Source organism: Corvus moneduloides, chromosome 2, assembly GCF_009650955.1.
Source record: "Corvus moneduloides isolate bCorMon1 chromosome 2, bCorMon1.pri, whole genome shotgun sequence".
Lineage (NCBI taxonomy): Eukaryota > Metazoa > Chordata > Aves > Passeriformes > Corvidae > Corvus > Corvus moneduloides.
The window spans coordinates 52,758,708-52,782,148 of record NC_045477.1 but is presented as its reverse complement, the minus strand read 5'-3'; positions in this window follow the sequence as shown (position 1 = coordinate 52,782,148).

Genomic DNA, 23,441 nt, shown 5'->3' with positions numbered 1-23,441 from the left:
CTTGCCCTCAAGATAAAGTAATATGAAAAGATTCTTACTATATTTTCTTCACTTAAAAAAAAAAAATTAAAAGTCATTTCTAAAAAGGTCTGTTTTAAAGACAATGATTTGCTTTGCAACAGCTAGCAGTCAAAAGTGTTCTGATATGTGTAAAGCCGAGAATTCCAAAGTTGCAAGCATGTTCAGTAAATAAAACTGAATTATTTCTGGAAAATTCAGTTCCTGTTTTGACATTGACAGAATCAGAGAGATGAATTTTTTTCAGATTGCTTTGTCAGAAATTCCAAGGCTACCTTAGGGCTAATAAATGCTCAAGTACTTCTCAAGGGAAAACCAGTGGGAATAAATGATAAAAACAAAAGATTAAAAGCAATGATTATGTCAGACAGTGAGTAAGTAGAAAAATGACCCAGCGCTGCTTTTAAAGAGAGTAATCTATGCCTAGTATAGACTAAAAATAAAAGGTAGATTAAAAAGAAAACTCATTTTAAAAGGAGTAGAGTGTAATGCTTGTAGAGATAGAACTGATATGGTCAGTTTATTCAATCTTGTATATGAAATGTTTAGATAAAAGGCACTTTGGGATGCTACAGTAGAGGTAAAGCATCTTCTTTTCTCTTGCACAGCTTGGAGGCAAAATCAAAATACAGCTCCTTCAAGTTTATGAAACTTGATTGAAACCAGCAAATAAACAAACCATTTATTGTCTGACAAGACTCAGCAGCACAACAGAGCTCATGGGAGGCTGGGATCAGTGATTACCATCTCCCAGCTGAATGCCACGTCCCAGCTCTTGGGGATAGATTTATCATCACGTATTCAAGCTCCAGTGCAACATTTCCTTCTCTTTGAATGTGTGTGAAAGTGAGGCTGAGAGTGCTCTTCCACTGATGCTTTTTCAAAACAACAACATAATCCTCTTTTGGAAACCGTCCCATTAAAAAGAGAAAGTGTTCAAGGTATTCATCACAGTCCCACAACCAGGCTCACTCTCGTGTGAGAGCAGTGAGCAGCCCGGTGGCACAGAAGACAGTGTCCCACATACAGAAATGTACTTCTTTCATCTCAGCATATGTTACTCCAGTCTAAATTTGATCAAATGTCAGCTAAGTGCCATGACTTCATCTGGACTATGTCTATAACTTCTTGTTAAAAACACTTACACAGCATTGGGTGCCTCTCCAGAACAAAGACTCTCCTGACTTGGGACCACAGGTATGCCAGCTGAGGACACTTGGACATTATGGGTACCTGAGCATCCTCAGCTAGATTAAGATGGACCTTATGAATTTCCTTTTGCTAAGTCATCACCAGAATTTTCTTCCCAACATACAGGCATGAGGAGAATTTTTGTTTTCAAATTATAATAAAAAATTATATTATGGCTGGTTAGTGCGCTTAGTTCCATTCAGGTGCATGCATTTGTGCTGTGAAAGCTGACTGAAAGCAGCAATGCTGTAAAGAGATCCTATTTTAACTCTGAGTGAACTTGCCATGCACTATTATTTGAGGGGTTTTTTTCTATCATTGAGGCTGAATTTACATGTATTTTTTTTTTTTTATACTTCTGCAGTTTTCTCAAATGAACAGTGATCATGAATAGTGAAAAAGGACCCATTTTAGAGAGGCTAGGTTGCTGCATTGTGGGCCAGAGCCACTCCACATTACCTGATCTGCTCTCCAGAATCACTCCCTGCATGGATGATGGCAGCCATATAGGCACGCTACTCAGTACCAAAGTACAGTGGTACCAAGAATGCAGTTTGTAGCTGCCGTAAGTTTTCTCCACCTCAGTGTCTGCAGTCCTCCTACAACCCAAAATCCACTTGGACCACGCTAGATAAGAATTCCTGTGCCTTAATCCCTTTAATCCCCTGCAGTTTAATCCCTCCCTTGGCATAACTGTTAGGCACCTGATGTTCCGCTCTGCAAGCAGTGCTGGATATATGCTCTGCAGTGTATTAGCCATTGGCAAAAGCTGAGGGGTAATGCAAATGCTGCTCCTGCTTTTGCACCAGCTGAGGCAGTGGGAATGGGAGCAAGAGATTTCTGGTATCATAGCAAGAGCAGATGTGAGCCCAGCTCTGCAGATTGGACAGGGGGGTGCCTGCCTGAGTCTTGAGAGGCTCTGGGATGTTTAATGTGGGAGCCATGAAGTGTCTGGAGAGCAGAACTCCCCTTATACAGGCTGCATTTGTACTCATTTGTGCAGATGTTGCTGGGCTTTGTTGTGGTGGCTAAGCCCGCTTTATACCTCTCAAGTTGCCTTAAAAGTGCTCTCTCCTTACAACACTGTGCTAGAAAGTTCTCCCTTTGTCTAGATTCTGCTGATCACTGGCCCTCTCCCTCTCCCTCTCCCTCTCCCATGCCTTTTCCCATTGGCCCCTGTTATGCCATTCAACCTTGCCTCTGCCCCCCAGCCCTCAGGCTATTGGTTTTGGATGCTCCGCCCACTTTTGGGAGTTTTCAGGATAAAACAGGCGCGGGCTTTCGCTTGTTGTTCTTTTTCTTGCCTCTGTTTCCCTTCAGGTGTGTTGGTTCCATTAAGCGCCTCAGAACTGCACGCAGAGAGCCCCTCTCGCCTCTTCAGTTTGTGCTTAGGCTGTGTGTGTGAGTGGCTGTTCACAACCACCTGTGAAGGTGAGATTGTGTGCACGTGTGGGTGCCAGGAGAGTGCTGCCTAAGCGTCTCCACGAGGGACCCTGTAGGGACAAACACGGCATCGACCCACCAAAGCCATCTCCTTTAGGACTTTACTGCAGCACCTTCTCAGCAGAAGAAACATCTTCCACAAGTAAGGCGGCTTCTCGTGAAGGGTTATGGGTCTTCTGTGATTCTCAGTTTGAGCACAGGATGGCCTCATGTCCTCCTGTTTTACAGAAGGTTATTCTTTGCCAGAAGAAAGCCATATCAAGAGAGAATATAAAAAAATGGGGCAAACGAGTTTGCCTAAAAACTTCCTCATCCACCATAATACTTGGTCCATGCAACACATTTCTGTGTCATCACATTGCACATAACCCATCGCCCTCTCTTGGCTACTACATCTGGCACAGGCACAACCATCACTAGTGGCTGAGTGTTCTATGATTAAAGGATGATTTAGATATTAAATTGAGGTAAGTACCTGTGGCTGTGAAACCAAATCTCTCATATGTGACACTTCAGAAATTCCCTTTGGTCACAAGAAAAGTTGGATTTCATCTGTACTCCCTCTCTTTGGTGTTTACTGATGGCAAATTCAAATGCTTACCTGTTATGACTCTCTCTGAGTTAGATAAGAAAATGTTTTCAGGCTAAATGCTGAAAAATGCTGCCGTTGTGTGAACTGAGAGTAGGGTCAATTCCTGCAAAGCTTCTCCTGAGAAATTTATGCTGTTTGGGACTACCTTTGTTCCAAGTCTGGCATACAAGTATGTTAAAATCACATTACTGCCAGAACAAGCACATGTTCTGCAGTACTTTTACCTTTGCTGAGGTAGCAAATTCACAGACTGACAACAGTAACAATTAAGGGTGTTTCAAAATTAATTTCCTCTCCTGTGGCAACAGCTACATTTCTCTTTAAGCACAAAATGCATCTCTATGCAGTTTTATCACAAGGAGTCAATATATGCAGCTGAGATAAATGCATGAGGAGCTTGAACAGTAGTCTTGAAAGTGCTTAGGCACGCAGCTTTACTGTACTTGTTTCGCTCAGTGGAATTCATTTCCCTTGCAGTCCAATCTTCTTCACTCATTCGTTAACTTCAAAATAAATTATCTCAACACCAAAGCCCAGTACTTCACCCTGAAGGTGGTTGGGCACTGGAACAGGGAAGTGGTCAGTTCCTGGCTCTGGACAGCACCATCCTGACAGAGTTCAAGAAGCATTTGGACAATGCTCTCAGGCACATGGTGTGACTCTTGGAAACGGTGCTGTGCAGAGATGGGAGATGTACTCCATGATCCTCGTGGGTCCCTTCCAACTCGGCATTTTCTGTGTTTCTGTGATCAACAAAATGCTATTCTATAAAAAAAAAAATCTAATAGCTGAAAATGGAGAATTTATATCCAGACCTGACCTGTAACTGCGGTGTGGCAGTTCACTGAAGCCTGGACCAGTAGGACAGAAGTCCACAAGAAGCTGCAGAATGCCAAGCCTGATATGCTTTCCTTAAGGAGGTTTAGAAATTTTAACTCTGGTTTCTCAAGTTTAGGGAGGATCATCTGCTGCAAGTCTTCATCTTTGTATCTGTGAGGTTTGAGATGGCTTAGAACTTTGGTATATGTGGTTACATATGTATGTATGAGACAGACTTGCCAAGTGAGTGTATGTGTGGGAGACAGACACACACATCTCCAAGCAAACCTTGGGTGGGTGTGTTTTTGGGTGCAGGGTCCTGCACCTACCTTGTTCCAAACCAAAATGTGGAAATTCTCTTCCTTTACACCACCCAGTGAAAGCAGTGAGCCAAGAGGAGCAAGGGCAGAGGAACAGCTTCAGGGAGCCTTCACCTGTCTGCACTGGGAAACAAGAGGGTGTGGGAGTGGTGGGCAGGACTGACTGGCCTTAATGTGGAATGCAGCCTCAGAGCTGTACTCTGTGAGTGGTGTCACTGATGCGGAGCTGTTCCAGGCTTTATTGCAGCCACTTTGGATGGACACTTGGGTGGGGGCCAGAGCAGGGTGGAAACTTGGGTTCTACAGGGGTGGGTCACCTCCTGGGGTGGCTCTGGGGACAGCTCCAGAACACTAAAGTTGAGCATGGATGTGTTGTTCCCTCTGCTCTTTGGTCACCTCTGAACAGCTGCAGCTGCAAAGGGCACATTGGGCAGCACGACCTCTCCATGGCCATAGGGCATAAAGAGTACTTACCTCATTTGTCATTCAAGAAAATCCACCCCTGATTAAATCTCCTGGACTCTGTTAGTGATAAGACCAGGTGCCAGATTTTTAATATTATAAATGAGTATGGCTAAGAGGACTTTAGCTAAATTACTCTCTAAGTGGGTTTGACTCACAATTAGCAGAGACTGTTTAAAAATGTGGGATGAGGTTAAAATGAGTGACATGAGAAGACAAGAAAAAGACATTTTGCTGTCCCAGACTGTGCCAGCACTGCAAATAGCCATGACTATGCATGAGTGAGGAATACAACCAGGTGTTGGCCTGAAATACCTGCTGCCTTTTGAGAGCTGAAGAAGAAATCTTCGTAATAATTACTTTTGTTTTCTTTTTCATCATTAAGGCATATAATTGTTGAAACAGATAGTCTTCAAAGCCATTTTAATGATGTACAAAAAGTGTAATTAGCATGCAAAATAATATCTCACTCTAAATTTTCTGTGTTTGCTCCAGGAAAATGTTTTAGTAATTATGCTGTAGATGCTAAATGCCGTGAAGAAAACTCATTCCTAAGTTATTTGGCATATGTCTCATTGTGTCCAATTTAGTTTTCTTCATGTTGATGAGAAATACCAGCTTTTTTCTTTTTCTTTTTTTTTCTTTTTCCTTTTTTTCTTTTTCTTTTTCTTTTTTTGTGATGGGATTGCTTTTGTTAGCTTTTGCATGCTTTGCTTGCTTCTCTTCAGTGTAATTTCTTTCTCAGACAAACAAGATAATAAGACTAATTTGAGACAATAGCCTGCTACTTTATAGATCCTGGAGTGAAATTTTTATTAGGAAAATGTTATGCTTTAAGGTGCACCTAAATGAAATTGTATTACATTTATAATGAGGCTTGATTCAGTGTGACAATGGAGATGCAATGGAGGGTGGGAAAATTTGCCTCTCGAAGAGATGTGTCATGTAGATGTGTAATTTAGGAAACATCATTTTGAAAGAGAGTTTCATTAAAGAAATAAATTAGAAACAATTACCTTCACTGTAACTTGGAGTTTAGGTCCTAAGAAAGCTGTGAGGAAGCAGACCAATAATCAGAAATATTTTTGATATGATTTTCTAAGATGTAGGGATCAAAAAAAAAAAAAGTTTCATTTTGGGAGGAAGCTTGACAACTATATGGATGCAGAAACAATCTGCAGTTATGACAGCAATTGTTGTTTGCTTTTACAGGCTTAATCCTTCAAATATGATGGAGCAGTTTTCTTAGTAATTTGAGTTCCTGAAGTAAAGATACTAAAGATACCACATAAAAAATATAATTATCCCAAAAAAAAAAAAAAAAAAAAGGATTGTAAACTCTGTGATGACTTGTTCTCATTTGTAGGTTTATTATTAGCATATTGCTGTTTCTTTTTTTGTCACTTCTTCTCAATAATGGCATATATTCAGTTTATAATAGTTCTCTTTCTGACATGTCTTATCTTTCTAAAAGTAATGCAGTGTGATAAAGTTTGAGACATTTACTTCAGGCCATTCATTTAAAGTTATTTATAAAACTCCAGCTATGAGAAAAGGGTTCTTGTTTCTTCCCTGACACTTTCAGCATCGCGATAAATGTATCTGAGCATATTTAAAAATAATCTTAAAAATTAAGCATTGTGAGGTTAAAATGGATTGTGGTGACAATTATTCCTGCTAAATTTTCCTGGTATGCCCAGTGAACATGGGAGGACAGATGGGATTCATTGGTAATCTCACAACAGCCCAAAAAGTGTTGTCATTTTATGTATCCTAACAGCCACAAATAGCTCTTTAAACACTTCCTTTATTGTAAGACTTGTCTTGATGCCTGTGAATGATAAAAAGTCATGGAAAGCCAATCTGTACAGTAGAGAGGCCTTAGCAATCTTATGCTCTGAAGGAATTCGTTCACACTCAATGTGCTGGTGTGTGCAGAAGTTTCTAGGTCATACTTCATTGCACTTAGTAGTATTAGCAGCATCATAGTATAATCCATGCTAACATTATATAACCCTAATTTGATTATAGATCCAGCATTCATAAACTGATACCTCAAACAACATACACTCAGGAAATATTCAGCAAGAGGAGACTGTAGTTTCTCATTGCAGATGAGGATAAGGAAAGGTAATTTTGATGCATTTTTGTAAGCAGTTCATACTGTGTTTGCTTCTGAAGTTCAGTTTGGCAACTTAGCCTTTCCCCAAGAGAAAAACTAATTTGGTCAGAATGATGTAAAGTGGTGATGCTTGCAAATTGGTAGACCAACATACTCCTTCTAGATTCAGGGTCAGGAACAGAAATAACTAAACCATACTTGTAACTGCTCGGTGATACCACTGCCTCTCTAGGGGAACAAGTGGTTTATTCCAGCCAGTATCACAAAATGTTTCTACATTATAGGAATGATTTCACTGACACTGTGTGTGAGTCTGTCTGGTTTCAAAGAATGGCTGTGAAAGTCTTGTTTGCCCAATGATGCTTTGTTTCAATACAGAAATTTCAGTGGTCATTGCCCTCTCCAACTTACAAGTATAAGTTGCATAAATACTCAGGGTAACGCTGTGGACCAGTTTACCCAGTGGGAATGTTCACATATAGAGAAAAGATAATATATATTATATATAATGCATATTTTAGCCTGTATTTTCACTCATTTTGTCCATCTTTTTTTGAGATAAATCCTTAAAATGAGCAGATTCTGGATATTTTCAAGTAAATGCCAAAAGTGCATACCTTCTTTTCTACCATGTAAGAAGATTTGCTTGAATCTTTGGGCTGTCAGGTGTTTCTGTACGGAGTCATGTGTGCAGCTGTGCCATTCCACACAGACAGATGCTGTTAGCATGCAGCTCAGTAGCCTCTGGCACACACATTTAAAATCACATGCAGCCAGAATGTGATGGGCTGTCACAGGGAGAGACTAAGGCAAGGCTTCAGTAGATTCCAGCTCATACAAAGGTTCAAAGTCACTTCTGGATCACACCTGCTAAGATCTGAATCTGGAGCCAAAAGCTTCAGCTTCTTGCATGGTCCAGGAGAGGTGAATTGCCATGACACATCTCTTTGAGAGGCAAGTTTCCCCACCCTCCATTGCATTTTCATTGTCACACTGCATCTCAATGCATTGTGGGAAAACTCTCCTGAGAAAAGCAGAATTTAAAAAGAATTGTTTCAAAGCAAAGAAGTCAGTCAGAAAATGATCAGTATCCTAATGGTGTAACACCAATTCTTTCACTAACAAAAAGTGTACTGGGATCAAAGTACAGAATGTTCAGATAACCACAGGGTTCCTAATTATAGTTATTAGGATTAGGGCTTGTGTACTAGATTCTTGATTATTTCATTCCTAGTAATTTGCCTACAAATATGTTTCACTGTTCTTAAATTCGGCTAAACATTTTCAAGCCCAAATTAATGGAATGACTCAACTTGCAAGCTGATGATTCAGATACCTCAATGATGGGAGTTCAGGAGAGGTTTACAAAGTGAAAAATCTGGGTTTAAATGCTCATTTTGGTTTATTGCATAGTCTATTTGGGCCCTGGTTTGCTCCTTTCTGAAAGGCATAAATGTGTTGAATTAACTAGGGTGTTTGGTACTGTGCACTTGGGCTTCACTAGTCATATCCAGCAGTTCTGTAGAAAAACTACAGGCATGAGGAATGCTGCTGTTGGACAATCATACTCTAGACTACTACCATGCCGCACTTTAACTAAATCCAAAAGAATTAAGCTATGTATGTTGACTACTGAACAAAGGTATTCCAGAATCTAACAGAACTAATTGGGAAAAACAGTCTAACCAGGGCAAAAAAGCATGAGACTGAATCTGAATTTTTCCTGGGAAATGCCAGGTGTACAGTATAGTAACTCCATGACTTTAATACTCAACTTGAGGTAAAATGCTCTCCTTCGCCAAGTTGGGTTATATCAATATGAATTCTTAAAAGTCACAATAATAATATTTAATCTGGATTAATACCATAATTTGGGCAGTTTGCATGATTTCACTAAATTTTATGGTTTTCTAGGAGTAGTAGTGCCTTTAGTCATTATAAAAAAGGACATTTTATTCCCTTTAAAAGGCAAAATCATTTGGTAGTTGCAGCAAAAGGACCCAAACTGCACAGGTTCTCACTTACACTCCATTACACTATCACACAGCTGTATTATTGCCACATTCACCTTTCTTTCCTCATTTCCCTCAAGGTATTTGTCATTTCTCATGTATTCAGAAAAGCTGATTTCTAATTATCATTCTCTGGAGGAAATTATTTTTTCAGAAATGTATTGGCCCTGTGGTAACTTTTCGGAGCCCTAGGCAGAGGTGAAAGCTGTGCTGTGCTGCATGCACTGAATAAAAGCATAATGAAATGCAGCCTTTTCCAGAAAGATCCCAGTGGAAAAGGAGGAAGGCAAAAAATACATACAAAGCAACTGAGTTTTGTCTCCTCATTTAATAATGCAGAAATCAGGACAAAACCCCTAATCTCAGCTGGTCCCTTCTTATAGCCAGAAGAAGTTGTGGGCCCTTCCAGAACTGCTCAAAGGCAGAAATCCAAGTGGGGTGAACTGCACTTAGAAGTCACTATTTTTTTCCAAGTAACTATTTTTTCCAAGGCCTTCTAAGGGAGACTGGAATGGCTGGCTCTGATTAGAGCCAGTTGTTAGTGACCAGAATTCAGCATCTTGTTGCTTTAACAATTATCCCTAGTTTCACTGTTGCCTTTTTTTGTTTATAAACAACTTTAATTCCCACACAGTCCCTCGCTATGACCTTTCATCCTAATACATTTGAAAAAGTCTTTCTCTTCCTTATTACTTTATTGGGTAGCATTAGTGACTTTTTTTTATCTCACTGGTGTATTGTGAGAAATAATTAATGCTTGTGTACTGCTTTGAAAATGAGCATTATTGCATCAAATGCTAGTTTGAGAAGAAAGATGGTTTTTGATGTTCTTATCTGTTCTGTTCAGGCTTTAATTGGCACTGTATTCATCTTCCACTCTTATGGTTGAAAGTTCAACTCTTTTAACCTTTGATCTTTGAGTGGTTTCTCTAAAAACTCAAAATTGTCACTCAATGTGCTCCATTCGTGTCTTTCAGATGTTTCAGAACTCAGGGAGAAGAAAAAGATGAGGACAATTTTTCAGGTCACAGGGATGGTATGATGGACATGGATGCACGTTTAGTGGAGTGAGGAGAAGCTTTTTGAAGAGTTTGTAGGGAAGCAAGATTACCACTATAGAAAGGAGAGAAGTCACAGTTGTTGTCCCTGTGTTTTTGTTTCCCACTCTGAGAAGTCCTTCCGTGGGATGAGATTTCTGTCTCGTGTGAAGAGCAGGAAGTTCTTGTAGTTTTTTGAAAAAGTTTTTGATTCTGAGTTTGCTTCAGATAGATGAGGGGAAATGCAAGTAGAACAACTGGTCAAATGATGGATTTACAACCCGAAGGAAAAGAAAAATGTAATTACTTCATTGGAGCTCTCATTGGAGTTGGATTCACCTTATTTCTCTGTAAAGAAGAATCTTTGACACTTGAAAATTGTGAAAATAAACTGGACAAACCCGCAGAAAAATGTTTAGTAATGTAGAAATATTACCATAAAAATTGTGATTTACAAGGTGTCCCAGAACTACTTGTATTTCTAGTTCTAGGACCTTGAGATTTTGTGCCTGTACAAACAGTTACATTTTCTTTTACGTCTTTCCCAAAAATGCATGGTAATCTAAACATACAAATATGATCAATCTACACCTGACCGTGATCTAATTACATGAATTTGAGAACAGTGGCTAGCTATTTTTAAAATGCCTGACACTGTGAAAGCTGGAAAACTTGTAAATGTTTTTATTTCTAAGATTACTCACACTAAAAAATAATAACATTCTGGAAACTCACACTTACATACACAAAAATCTGAATAAAGTACGTAGAAGTTAAAAAAGCAAAGAAGAGATCCAGTCCTTATAAGTCTGGAAATAGTTTCTCTGAAATATTATAAGAAATGCATCTTGATCTGAATACCTTTGGTCTGGACTATGTCTGTTTTTCATACTACATTTTCTAAAATTCAGCCACTGCTTTAGAATGGATGGAGACTTTGCTCATATACTTGGTAATGTCAAGTGAATATTTGACCATAAGAGCTTCATTTAATCATGAAATGGTAAATGAAAATGTCTCTTTTTAGTACCAAAAATTCAGTTTGGCTGGAAGTAGCTTTTTATGATTACATTTTTAACCAGGGATTGCTAGCAGTGCCATGAGATTTAGCTGGCCATCTGTACAGCTTGAACACTGAGTAGTGACTCTCTCAAACTCAGTACAGTGTTTATGGTAGGCTGCTTGCAAGGTGTTGATAAGCCAGAACTTCATTCTCTGTCTTAATGAATTTTCTGTACTAAGCAAACTGGTAAAACTCACAACCTGTATAAGGACAAATAACACAGTAAACTAGTGGATTAGATGGTGGATTGGATTTTATGCCCTTTATCTTTTATAATCCAGAATAGCCTGTTCTAAAGCAGTTTTCCTTTTTGAACTAATTCTGGAGTTGCAATCTCCAAAAAAATGGATATAATTAAAACTTCTTTTAGCAGTATTATTTTCAGACATTACTTCTGAATTAGAGAACAAAGCTCAGAAGATTAGGTTGTATGTGGAGAAAAGGACAAACATGATTACTTTTACCTTCTATTAATTACCAAATGGACAAAAAAAAAATTAAAAAAATTGTTTGCCACTGACTTTGCTGGGTTTACTTTTCCTAACCAGTGATTTCTGATAATGCCATATTGACAAAGAAAAGGAGTGAAAAGTGAATGGGGACAGTTTCAATTAATTCACACAAAGCCTTTCTTGTACTTACCTGTCTGACCTTATGTAGGTATCTTAGTGCTCCCTGCATCCCAGGCACACAAAAGTTTGTCTTGACCTTTGCACAGTCTCTTGTATAGTTTAGTCTGTCATTGCTTCAGCTGACTTTGCTCCTGTATTTTGTTATTGCTGTTGTTATCCGTATGATCAGACTTCACCTTATTACTATGAAAGTGCATCAGAAGAACTTAAAAAAGGTTGGAGAGTTTTTACCTTTTCTGAAAATGTACTTCAACGTAATAGGGTAAGATTTAGTGTAGCCATTTTACCTTACAACTATTATCAGAGAAAAAGCACAAAACATCATACTGTCTCTCTGTCTCTGCTCCTTCCTGTCCCTCCAATATTTCCCTTGTTCCAGTGGTTCAAGTCAATCATTTTTTTCATTAATTTCCTTTCAAGTTCTGAGAGTAACTGTGATCTGGATAAAACCGTTGGAACTATGTCAAGCCATCATAAAGTTTCTCGGATTTATGTGGGAAGTAAGGGTCTTAGTTACTACAGATAGAAACTTTATGAGCAGAAGGGAAAAGGGCAAAGAACACATCAGGGCCGATCTGCTAGTGAATAAATTCCACAGTGCTCACACCAGCATAGAGCTGTTTTGTTTGGGGAGCTACGCAGTGGTCTCTTAAGTCCACCTGTACTTAAAAGGAAATATTATATTCAGATTAAATATATACATTGCACAGTGAACATAATTCGTAGTGTATATCGTATTTATTGATGGTAAAGAAATGATGTTTTATCCCAGGGTGCATCCCGGAGCAGCAGATGTGAGAGGGCTGTTGAGTAGCACGTGACTTGATGTCTCCAGGGAAGAGCAGCTTTGTCTGGAGGTTCAGCGCAGGTTGTCTGTGCTTTGTGTTTGCTTCTGCTCGTGGCTGCGGGTCCTGAGATGCAGCTGGAGATGGGATGAGAGTGCCCATTGTGCCTTGGCCATGCAGCGTTCCCTGCAGATGTGTCAAAACTGGGAGTATGGTACAGTTTGAGAGCTGCCCTGAGTGAGCTGTTCCCCACTCTGTCTGGCAGGACCAGGGCACAGTTTAGCATGTGATTTTCTCTGTTTTCTGAAAAGCATTGGCCTTTACTTAAATATTACAGCAAAATCAATGAGTAGCATTAAATCATTTCCCGAGCTAGATATAATAGCCAAAACCCTAATCTGGAGGGAGTGCAGCCAAATATCATCAAGTTTTAATTAGCAGAGGACTACATTTTGAAACCTGCTCTTTATGAAGATTTAAAAATTACTCACCAAATGGAATATGTTCAAAGGGCACTTGGACATGTCCCTTCATTATATTTTCAGTATGTTCTGTGACCTACACTCTTACTTAAAGCTGTGTAGAAGCATTTAATCTGCTTTTTTTCTTTCCCCAAAATCAGCCAGACATTCCCTCTGCAGAGAAAGGGCTTAGGATTTTTATAATATTTAAAATCCTTAAAAAAGGTCAACAAACTGAACAGCCTGAGGACACTTTTTCAAAAGATACTGAGATGCTGTTCAAGGACTTATGTGCATAGTGGATTTATCACTTAAAATGACTGTTTCCTTGTAGTTTCTAAACAATTTTACTTTTAAATACAGGCCAAGTTCCTCAGTGTCTGTAGATCAGCTATGTCTAACTTAGCAAATAATTTAGCACCATGGGAGCATGTTGGTAGAGCAAAGAAAACTTTGAGCAGGTTGCTCAAGGTGTTTACATCTGACCAGATGAAGGTTGATTCCCTGAACCAAGAATCCTCTGGCTGCAGGCAGTTAGAAGATACTTCAAGGCACAGTCACTGATTCAGATCCAAATATCCCTTTTGGGGCTGAGGGAATGTGATGGACAGTTCCTGCTTAGTTACCTATGACATGAGTGGCATTCACTTGTGCACAAACCACTTCCTATAGAGGCCCATGCATGGGGACTGCAGGTTGTTCAGGATTTTGCTGTAAAATGGCTTGATTATTCTAGACCAAAACAGTGTCAAGGGCGCTAACTTCAACACTGGTTCATTGCAAATATATTTTTTGCCAGTTGTGTTTATCTCCAAAAGCTGCCGAAAATCCTGTAGAGCAAACCTTACCAGAAGTGCATCATGTGAGAGTATAATACCTAGAACAGTTAAGACTCTTAGAGGAATAAATGTAAGATTTTGAGAACCTTTTCATAACATTCTTTAACAATGAAAACCTGCCAGTTCATGTCTAAACATTATTAATTTGCCTTGCAGAAGGAATGGATTTCAAGAGAGAGAAAATTCTAATTATATTCTAAAACAAGTTATGAGGAAATAAAATCACCATTGGTTTGGCTACTTTGGAGTCAAAACATCTTCTGGAAGGTTTTAATTTTCCTATGGTAAGCCAAAGGACAGAAGGAACAAATGAGAAAACAAGATTTTTGAAAGTAGAATTCTTTTTATCCATTGTAGGTTTGTTAGCACTTCTGACAAAGTGCTCTGTTTTGTTGGAAACTTGCAACTCTACCAAGACTGATAGGAAATCTTGTCTGAACTGCCACTATATTCAGCAGTGAAAAAAGGTAACCATTGTGACTATGAAGAGCGGTATCGTATCGGTCTTCTTATTAATATTAGAAAGTATTAGAGGCTTGAATGAGCAGTAGGAAATTATAAAATACAAGGAGGGGAGGGAATCATACAGAATTGTGAGAGAATTGATATAATTAAACTACAAAACAAATACAGCATCTGAAAGACTAGAAAAGAACATGTTCTCTTGGGTGAACTCAGGTCCCAAAGATTATTAAGACAGAACTGGGCTTTTCATTTGAAAGATTTAATTTAATCAGATTTTTCTGCTAACTTAATTTGATCATATTTTTCTGCTACCATTTATTTGGTCGTCATGATACACCCTTCATTCAGTGAGTATTAACACATAATTGCATACAATTTTTTCCCTTTGGTTTTAAAGTCCTTCAATATTTGGAGGGAGTTTGAGTCTAGGATTTGAATTCAAACTTATCACAGTTTATATAAAGTGTCTGTCATGCTGATGTACTCATATCACATGAAAGCTTACCCCAAGATTTCTGCCAAGGCAGAGAGAACATGGGACATCATGGTTCTGTGTCCTCCTCTGAGTCCTGAGGGGGTTTGACTTCCCTTAGTCCTTGGGCAAGCAACAAATCCAAAGACAAAACGCATGGTTAGGGGCAACTCACCATCACCACAGCTGGAGTTGTGAATCTGTGGTCTGTAGAAAAAGCATGTAAATTATAAAGCCAAACAGAAAGGCTGAAGCAGAAGCAGCCTGGCTGAAGACATTTATCTAGTGATTCCCTAGGGCCACACACAGAAACAGGACAAGAAACAAGGGTTTAATTTCACATAGCACTGTTTCTTAACAGCCCTGGCAGGTTTATCAAGAGACAACTTCTTCAATCCCTTTTTTAAAAAATAAAATCATAAAAAAAGAAGACATTTTTAATCTCAACCAAGTGTTACATAGATAAAGCATTCTGATGCACAGGTCACACATTGCTGTAGCAAAGAATTCCTTTGGCAGCAAGAGTGTTTTAATCTGGTCTGCAGTGTCTCGACAGGGATTCGTGGAGCCACATTCATCTCATTTGTGATAGCTGAACTTCATTTCTTTTGCTGTGTAATGAGTCTTGTAACCCTGTGCCAATTGTTTTGGTATATGGCTTTGTTAAAAGTCAGATCAGTGTAGTTCTTAAGATGGATTAAATACTTATTAAGTCCATCTTCTTTATTCACCCTGAAAAAATTCAAATAAAAAATTAATCATCTAAATTAGATGTAACAAAATGTAAAAATTAAATTGATCATTAAACAGATATTGAAACTTAATGATATGATAAAACTAATTGCCATTTATGATTCGTGATAGAAATATAAACAAAAAGCCTACAATAAGTTCTAGTTCTTCTCTTACCACAAATTAAAAGACAGCAACACTGGTGTCACTTAAACATGTTTCAGTTTATTGTTGAGGAGGCCTGAGCTCTGTCCTGACAGGGGCCAGAAGAAGCACCAGCTGAGTGGACAGTTTTCATGTCATAGATGTTATTCTTTCCGTGCCCAATCTCTGCAGTTCTGACAAGAAAAACAAAATCAAGAAAAACAAGCAAAACTAACTACGTAAGTAAAGATTTGCACATACAGTAAGACTTTATGTCCCAGAAAGTTGGCTCATATGACCACCCTGTCACACTCATACTCATCAACCATTTTCTTTAGGTGGAAAAAAGGGATAGTAACTTTTTAATGTAACTTCAAAGAAAGCAAGAAAGTACACAGTTTATTGGAGATGATTTTTGGCTTTTTTTGTGACTGGCATTGTCATTGCAATGAATATTTCTGTTCTCACTATAAGTTTAAAAAGTTTTTCTCCTCCTCTTCTCCAGGGATAGGTTCTTTATTTTCTACAGTTTTCTGTCCATGAAACAGTGAAAGGAAATAGTGAGTGATCTTTGGCATTGGAGGGGACAGTTGTATGGATCCCAGTTAGTTTTTCTCAAGAACTTTATTCCCAAAGTAGTGTTACAGGCACTGTTCACTTTATATTTTACTTTGCATATAAAGCATATCAAAATCTTTTGGCCATTCCTGTTAGCTCCTGCTGGGTAGATAGATCAGGTATGCCAAGTGAGTTGTCAAATAAATAGCAACAAGAAAGGCATTAATTTCTCCCATTATTCTTTGTTAATTAGACTATATCAGGATACAAAGCAACTTTTAACACAGCATTCAAACATTTTAAGCATGGTATATGATTTATATGCATGTTATATGAGTTATATGCATGCCATAAGATTTATAGCTATGACTGTACCCCAAAAACTCAGCACAACATCTACTTAGGGTTTTAACTGTCTGAGACTTGATTGCAATTAAATAGAAGTTATATTATTGCAGAAATAAAATGGACTTGTATGAAAGGAACTACATATTCATTACAGTAAAACAGAGTCTGATGAAATTTTGGCATAGTATGTCAATTTTGGAAAAACCACAGCAAAGAAAGGTGATCATGATTCCGAATTTTAGGCTAGATGTCAAAACCAGCTCCATGAAAAAGACTGATACCTAACAAATTGTTCATCTAAATGTTTAAAGCAATTTGCAAGTACAGGCAATCTGGAGGAACATTTCAGTTTCTTCACACCTAGCTACTATGTATGTAGATGTGTTTATTACAGCATATGTCTTCACTAGTATTTGGTTTAGTATCTGAAAATGTCTCATTTCCACCATTAAATATTTCAGCCAAGATCCCCAGCCTGTGATCCATATAATAGCTGTATTAAGGCTTGTGCTGGTGAGCTAATATTTATTTCATAATTAGGAGGGTAAAAGTTATTAAACCACATAATTTCTAAGAACATTTACTATTCTACGGAAGAGTTTGAAATGAAGAGATTGCTTGAACCTTCAAAAATGGGCAATTATGAAAAACAATTTCTGATGGTTCACTAAGGAAGTTACTCAGATTGCACAAATGATGACTTTTACAAAACCTCAGACAAGCTGCCAAAAATATTGTCTTCTCTAGGAATATGTGTACTGCATGTGTCCCCTTAATATTAGAATTTTAGCTCTGTTCTTGTTGACAGATGATTGAAGGCAAAGCAATGGTCATTTAACTGTTCCTGTAGTTGAAAAAATATTCAAAAATGTTTTTGAAGGAGAAATGTCTTTTATTTTTTCATTTATAGTTGAAAAAAATAAAGATTTACTAAAAAAATAGGACAGGAAATGGATTTTTCAAATTTCTAAAAAGTTTTACAGAATGGCTTTCAGCCAAAAGTTTTTCATTATGATTGTCCTACAGAACTGTGTTCCTTGTGTTACAGCAGATAATTTTTTGGCTATTTTAAGTAAACATAAAAAAATTGCATATGTGTTTGAATCTAATCATTAGAACATCATAGTGTTGAAAATTTTGTTGTAAAAAATCAGAATTCTGAGGCTGTCCAAGTAAACGATAGAGATTTTTCTATGGTCAGAAATATCTCATGACAAAATTTCAAAGGTCGCCTGTTCTTCTGTTATCTCCTCATCATGGCAGCAATGTAACAGAAACAGTTTATGCTGCTCTGGTTTCTCAAGTGCTACTAAGAGCAGGAGACTACACAGAGATTTATATTTATATAAATAGCTGCTAAATTTCATGTGGATACATGTGTATATAAATGCATACAGTTACATGTATGTAAGTACTTACAGAAATAAAGCAGAAGCATGTCAAATCATCCAAGTGTTGTTTTTCAAAGAATCAATAGTGAAAAGAGACAAAAGAAGAAGAAACAGTTAACTACCTTCTTTTCTTTGGGATCACCTTTTCACTGCTGTTCATACAGTTTTGATATAATTTGAACTCTGACAGAGATCCAATTTTGTGCAGCCATCAAGAACACAGACTTGACTCTGAATATGCAATAATTCTTATGGTCGTTTGGAAGGGATCTGATGTTTCTAGGCATTTCCAAATTATTCTGTCTCTCCAAAAGCAGCTAGTTAGTCTACTAGGTTCACCTTTCCTATAGTTTTCTGTACCAGAAAACTTGATACTTTCTTTGCTGTTATCAAGGTAAAAGGCTTAAATAAAAGCAGATATTTTGAAAGGCCAAATTATTTTTCCTTATTAACTTGGTTGCTTTGAGATGTGTACTTTTGATATCTATTTCTATTAAGGACATTGTTATTGCCAACACATTTTCTAGCTTCTGTCAAGGCCATGATGTTCTGTCTTTATATGCCTACTTTTCTAGACCAAGCAAAACCAAATTTACTCATGCTAATTGAAATGCTGTCTGCTGGTGAAGCATTTCTTAATGTCCAAGAGGGTAGGCAGGAGCAAGCCAGCAAGGCCTAAATGTTTCACAAGTCATAAGAACAGTAGGAGTACAGGAGTGCTGGGAGACTAATTTGGAGTAGAGTTTAGGCTCAGACACCACCCTTTGGTCACTCACAAAGTTCAGTTACCATCATACTCCTTGCTGCAGTTATACAGTGAATGAGCCCCCTCCCAGGCAAATCCCAGATGTCACTTCCATGTTTGCCTGCAGTTCTGGAGATGGCATTGACCACAGACTCTGCTTGATAGGCAGGATAGATGTGGGCATCATATTTTGAGGTGGATAGTGGAGCCATATGGACATGAGCCATGCCAGACCACTTTTCCTGAGGGTGGAGAATGGGCACCAGTCCAAGCGACATTTGTCTAGTATGTGCACACAGCCCAGCTTTCCAGAACATCAAGTCAATAAGAAGCTGGATCTCAACTTTAGCAGAAATACTTTGGAAAAAAACAGTCTTCCAAAATAAAATCCCATATGCTTGCAAGGAAGCTGGGTCCAGCGCTTTGCCAAGCAAGCTTTGTGGGTCATGGTTATATATAGCTCACACACACAGTCCATAGAAGCATGGAGCAATTTTGCTGCAGGGCTAAATCCTGCTTCCTGCACTGACTCACGCGGACACAGAGTAACATTTTCAAAGGCTGCATTGATTTAACTTGTTGTGTAAGACAAGAGTAAGGCCCATGACAAGGCTATCTGCTTTCTTCTCATGGCTTCTTTTCTGAGCCATCAGTATTTTTCTGTATGTTCTATTTATCTAATGTTTGGTTTGTTTTCTGTTTCTAAACAGTATTTAGATTCATTTGTAGGGATAATTTGTCTCTAAATGATTTCACCTTCCTGTCAAGAATTCCTCAAATGACAAAAGTGAGGTGTTGCTTCTGAGACAAACTATTATATGTGAATTTGTATGTGGTATATGCAATAACAGCAACAATAATATATATTATAGATGTAATTTTGTTCTTTTTCCCCAGTTAATTGCATTAATGAAAATCAACTATCTGCATACTTGGTTTCTTTGCTCGCTACTCCTTCTCATGATGCTGTCAAATAGCAGACATACCATGTGTAATTGCTGGAAAAAACTTAATTTGAAACATTGTTTAGTATCATTATTGGAATTTCAGGCTTCACTTTCTTCTCACTTTTACCAGTTTAAATATAAATATCTTTTCAGATGGATTATTTCTGTTTTAGCAGTGAGAGTGCAAGGCAACCAGTCCCATAACTTTTCGTTGCTGACATGATTGTGTTTGCACAGAAAATTACATGTGCATCCCAAGCACCTCAGCCAGTTGGTAGAGCTTTTGTTGATTTTTCTAGTCTCCAAAAACGGAAGGACCACATGCAAAAGACCCTCTGGGAAAGGCCCCTGCAGCACCCTCTAACTGGGTATTATGCCTGGGAATTATTAGGAAGAGTGGTGCATTTGTGCATGTGCCAAAATCACATCAGGGGACATTTCAGGCACTTGACAGTATAGATGAACATCTACCAATGTCTGGGAACATTCCTGGACACCATTTAAGATATTAGTACAGAAAAAGCCATTATGTGGTTCTAATGGAAAATAGGAAATGTGATTGAATGGCTCTACTGAAAAATGTTAAATGGTATTAAAAATTTTGTCTGCATTGTCTCATCTTCCACTTCATAGAAGTTAACTATTGCAGACACTCGACTGTACCAGGCTCACTAACATTTTTCTGTATTTTTTATCTCCTAAGACAAAACGTTTGTCTTAGAGATATTCTTACAGCAAGTCTGCAAATCCCTTAAAAAAAATCCATCTATCAGATGCTGTCACTTTCCTGACTTGAAAAGGAGTAAGAATATTTTTCTAGTGCACGCTAGATGCATTCAAAATAATTTTTGAGACATTTCTTAATATGGTTGCATTCAGATGTCATCAGCCTTTACAGGATGTATCTTTTTGTTAGGTCAGCAATTGAATTTACTGTTGTTGCTGTGAAACTTGGTTACATTATGTTCCCTTCCACTGATGCTCATCTCTGAAAATGCATAGTGATTTATAAAAGATTTCCCAGATTTCTTCTTGTATTGTATTGGTTCTTTTAATTCACTTTCCTATGCTTTTCCAATTCTATTTAATATTGAAAATCCTCTAGGTTGCACGAAACATAAAATACAGAATTTTTATTATTGTATCTTTTTCAAAAGTCCTCGAGAACTTAGGCCAGGATTTCATGGTTCTAACAAACCTTGCTATGTGTGTTGATTAAAAAGTTCCCTCTTGTTCTTTCGTACCCTGAATACAGGAGTCACACTTCAGTGTTATGATTCTAGCATTGTGAATCACACTAAATAAACTCTGCTGTGTGATGGCATAAAAGGACCTCAAGGACTTATGTCAGAACAACCACAACTTCCTTACTAATCTCATTTACTGCAGATATTTTTTCCCTTCTCTGGGTACAGCTTATAGTCTGCTTGTCTACAGATAAGCAACTACAGCAGCTAAGTCACAGAGTGGCCAGAAACATGAACAGATTCCCAGTACCTGATAACTTGGGATCCTGAGAAATCACTGTAGAGCATCCTATTGCCAAAGACCCGGGGAAAACACATGTTCCCTGGGTTTTCATGAAGGGCACGTATGTAATGCACATCATCATTCATTAGGTGTCTTACACTGAGAGCTCTCCCACTGTCCTATGGGATTCTAGGTTCTTCTTCATTTAACTGTGAAGCACTGATAGCAAGTATAAAATCTGGATGGAAAAAGACTCTGGAAACCAAGCTCACGTTGACCATATTAATTTGTTATAGCTTAATTCCGAGGAAGATGCCTCTACTGGAAGAGCATGGTGCGCAGCTGAGTCTATACCTAGAGGGATGTAAACACTTGCAGGGTGAGTATTATCCCAGACAGGAGAAGCTGGAGTGCCTCTCAATAAGGCACTTAAATGTACTCACTTCGATGACAGCTGGATGTGCATTCAATCTTTTTAACTGATGGCAACTTGTGTGCCTTCATCTTTGTCAAGTACCTTTTACTAAACTCTCCTTCTTCAAATAAGTGTATTTGTGGGTTGCTGTTTTACATCTAATGTGCAACCTGTACTTTGAAATGAAAGAGCAGATGCACTTCCCATGAAAAGAAGTCAGTGAGTAAAGTCTAAATCTTAAAGTGATGCATATTATTTTGCTTTTTTATTTCTTTACTGAGCTGCATTATCTTTCTAGTTACCAGAGTGCTAGAAAAGCCAAACATTTGGACACATCTGTGAGAACAAAGCAGGACAAAAGTATGCATACCCAAAATTTGGACTTTTAACACTGTGTATAAGTATACAAATACTTACATTATATTAAATTCCTCCAAACTAAATTCAAAGAGTTGCAGATTCACTGAATGGTTTGGGTTGGAAGGAACTTTAAAGATGTCTAATTCCAAACTCTTGCCATGGTAAGGGACACCTTCCAATAGACCACGTTGCTCAAATCCCCATCCATCCTGGCCTTGAAAACTTCCAGGGGTGGACCATCTACCGCTTCTCTGGGCAACCTGTGCCAGTGCCTCACCACCTCATAGTGAAGAATGTCTAATCTAAACTTGCTCTCTTTTAGTTCAAACCTGCTCCACCTTGTCCTATCACTATATGCCCTTGTCCAAAGTCCCTCTCCAGCTTTCTTATAGGCCCCTTTTAGGTACTGGGAGGCCAATAGAAGGTGTCCACAGAGCCTTCTCTTCTCCAAGCTGAACAACACAAGTCTTTCAGTCTCTCTCCATAGGAGAGGTGTTCTTCTCTTATCTCTTAAAGCCGTACTCCTGTTTAGGCAGCCATCAAATTCTTCAATTGCCCTTAGTGAAGCCATGTTAGAGTCACACACCATATCCTTATTTTCCATGTGCCTTAGCAATTCTACTCCTGTGCATGGCAAAGTCTGCAGTCCTGGCAGTTTTCTGCCTTTCCTGATTGAAAAGACTGTGCAATGTCTCTGAACAACCTCAGCCACTGCACAAACGCAACACAGGTCCTGTTTGCCTCTCAACCACAAAATCAGGCATTTGAAGAGGATCTGTGTGCTGGTACTTTGCTTTACCATCAGTTCATTGCTGTGATGTTTGGACTTGAGGTGGCATCCACTTTACCATTCCTGTGGTTATTCAGACCCACCCTTCCCAGGCAGACATCTCAGCTGCCAGCCTTGCCCTCAGCAAGCTGGAGTCACTATCTCTTTTTATGTTTTTCATAACTCAGCACTGCATCTTACAGACATGATAACTGGTTGCAGTAGATGAAGCCTCCTAAAAACGTTAACATTAAATAAAGGAAATCTCAGTGAGTAATTTTTGTCCTAACACTCCTAATGCATGGAATAAGAAGAGATAATATTAGACAGGCTGTTTTAAGTGCTTATTAAACTGTTATGGTCATCTAATCAGGCTGGCTCCTTTCTGCATTTTAAAGAAAAAAAAAGTGGAAATAAAACCACTTCATAGTTTCTGGATGAGTAAAGGTTTTCAGAGCAGAAGTCTAACTTCAGAGGCTACAAGTCAGGCACATGTAAAGCTCTCTCTCTGCACAGTATAAAGAAATCTTCAGTTCAATAATCTTTGCATAAGTAACATATTAAAAAAAATTAAGAACCTGAAATACTACTTTTAGTAGTATTAAATAGGATATATTATTATTATATTGTAATATGTAGTGTATGAAAAAGATTTTAAGAAGGAAGACTAATATATCATAGAAAGTCATAGTACATTGGTGTTAAAATATGCAAATTGATTATGGCATGTTATTTCTTGCTAGTGGGACCACTTTAAAATGCAAAAATTTTTCTCAGTACAGAATGTTACAGTGCATCTCAGACACCTAATCCATATGGACGGTCTACA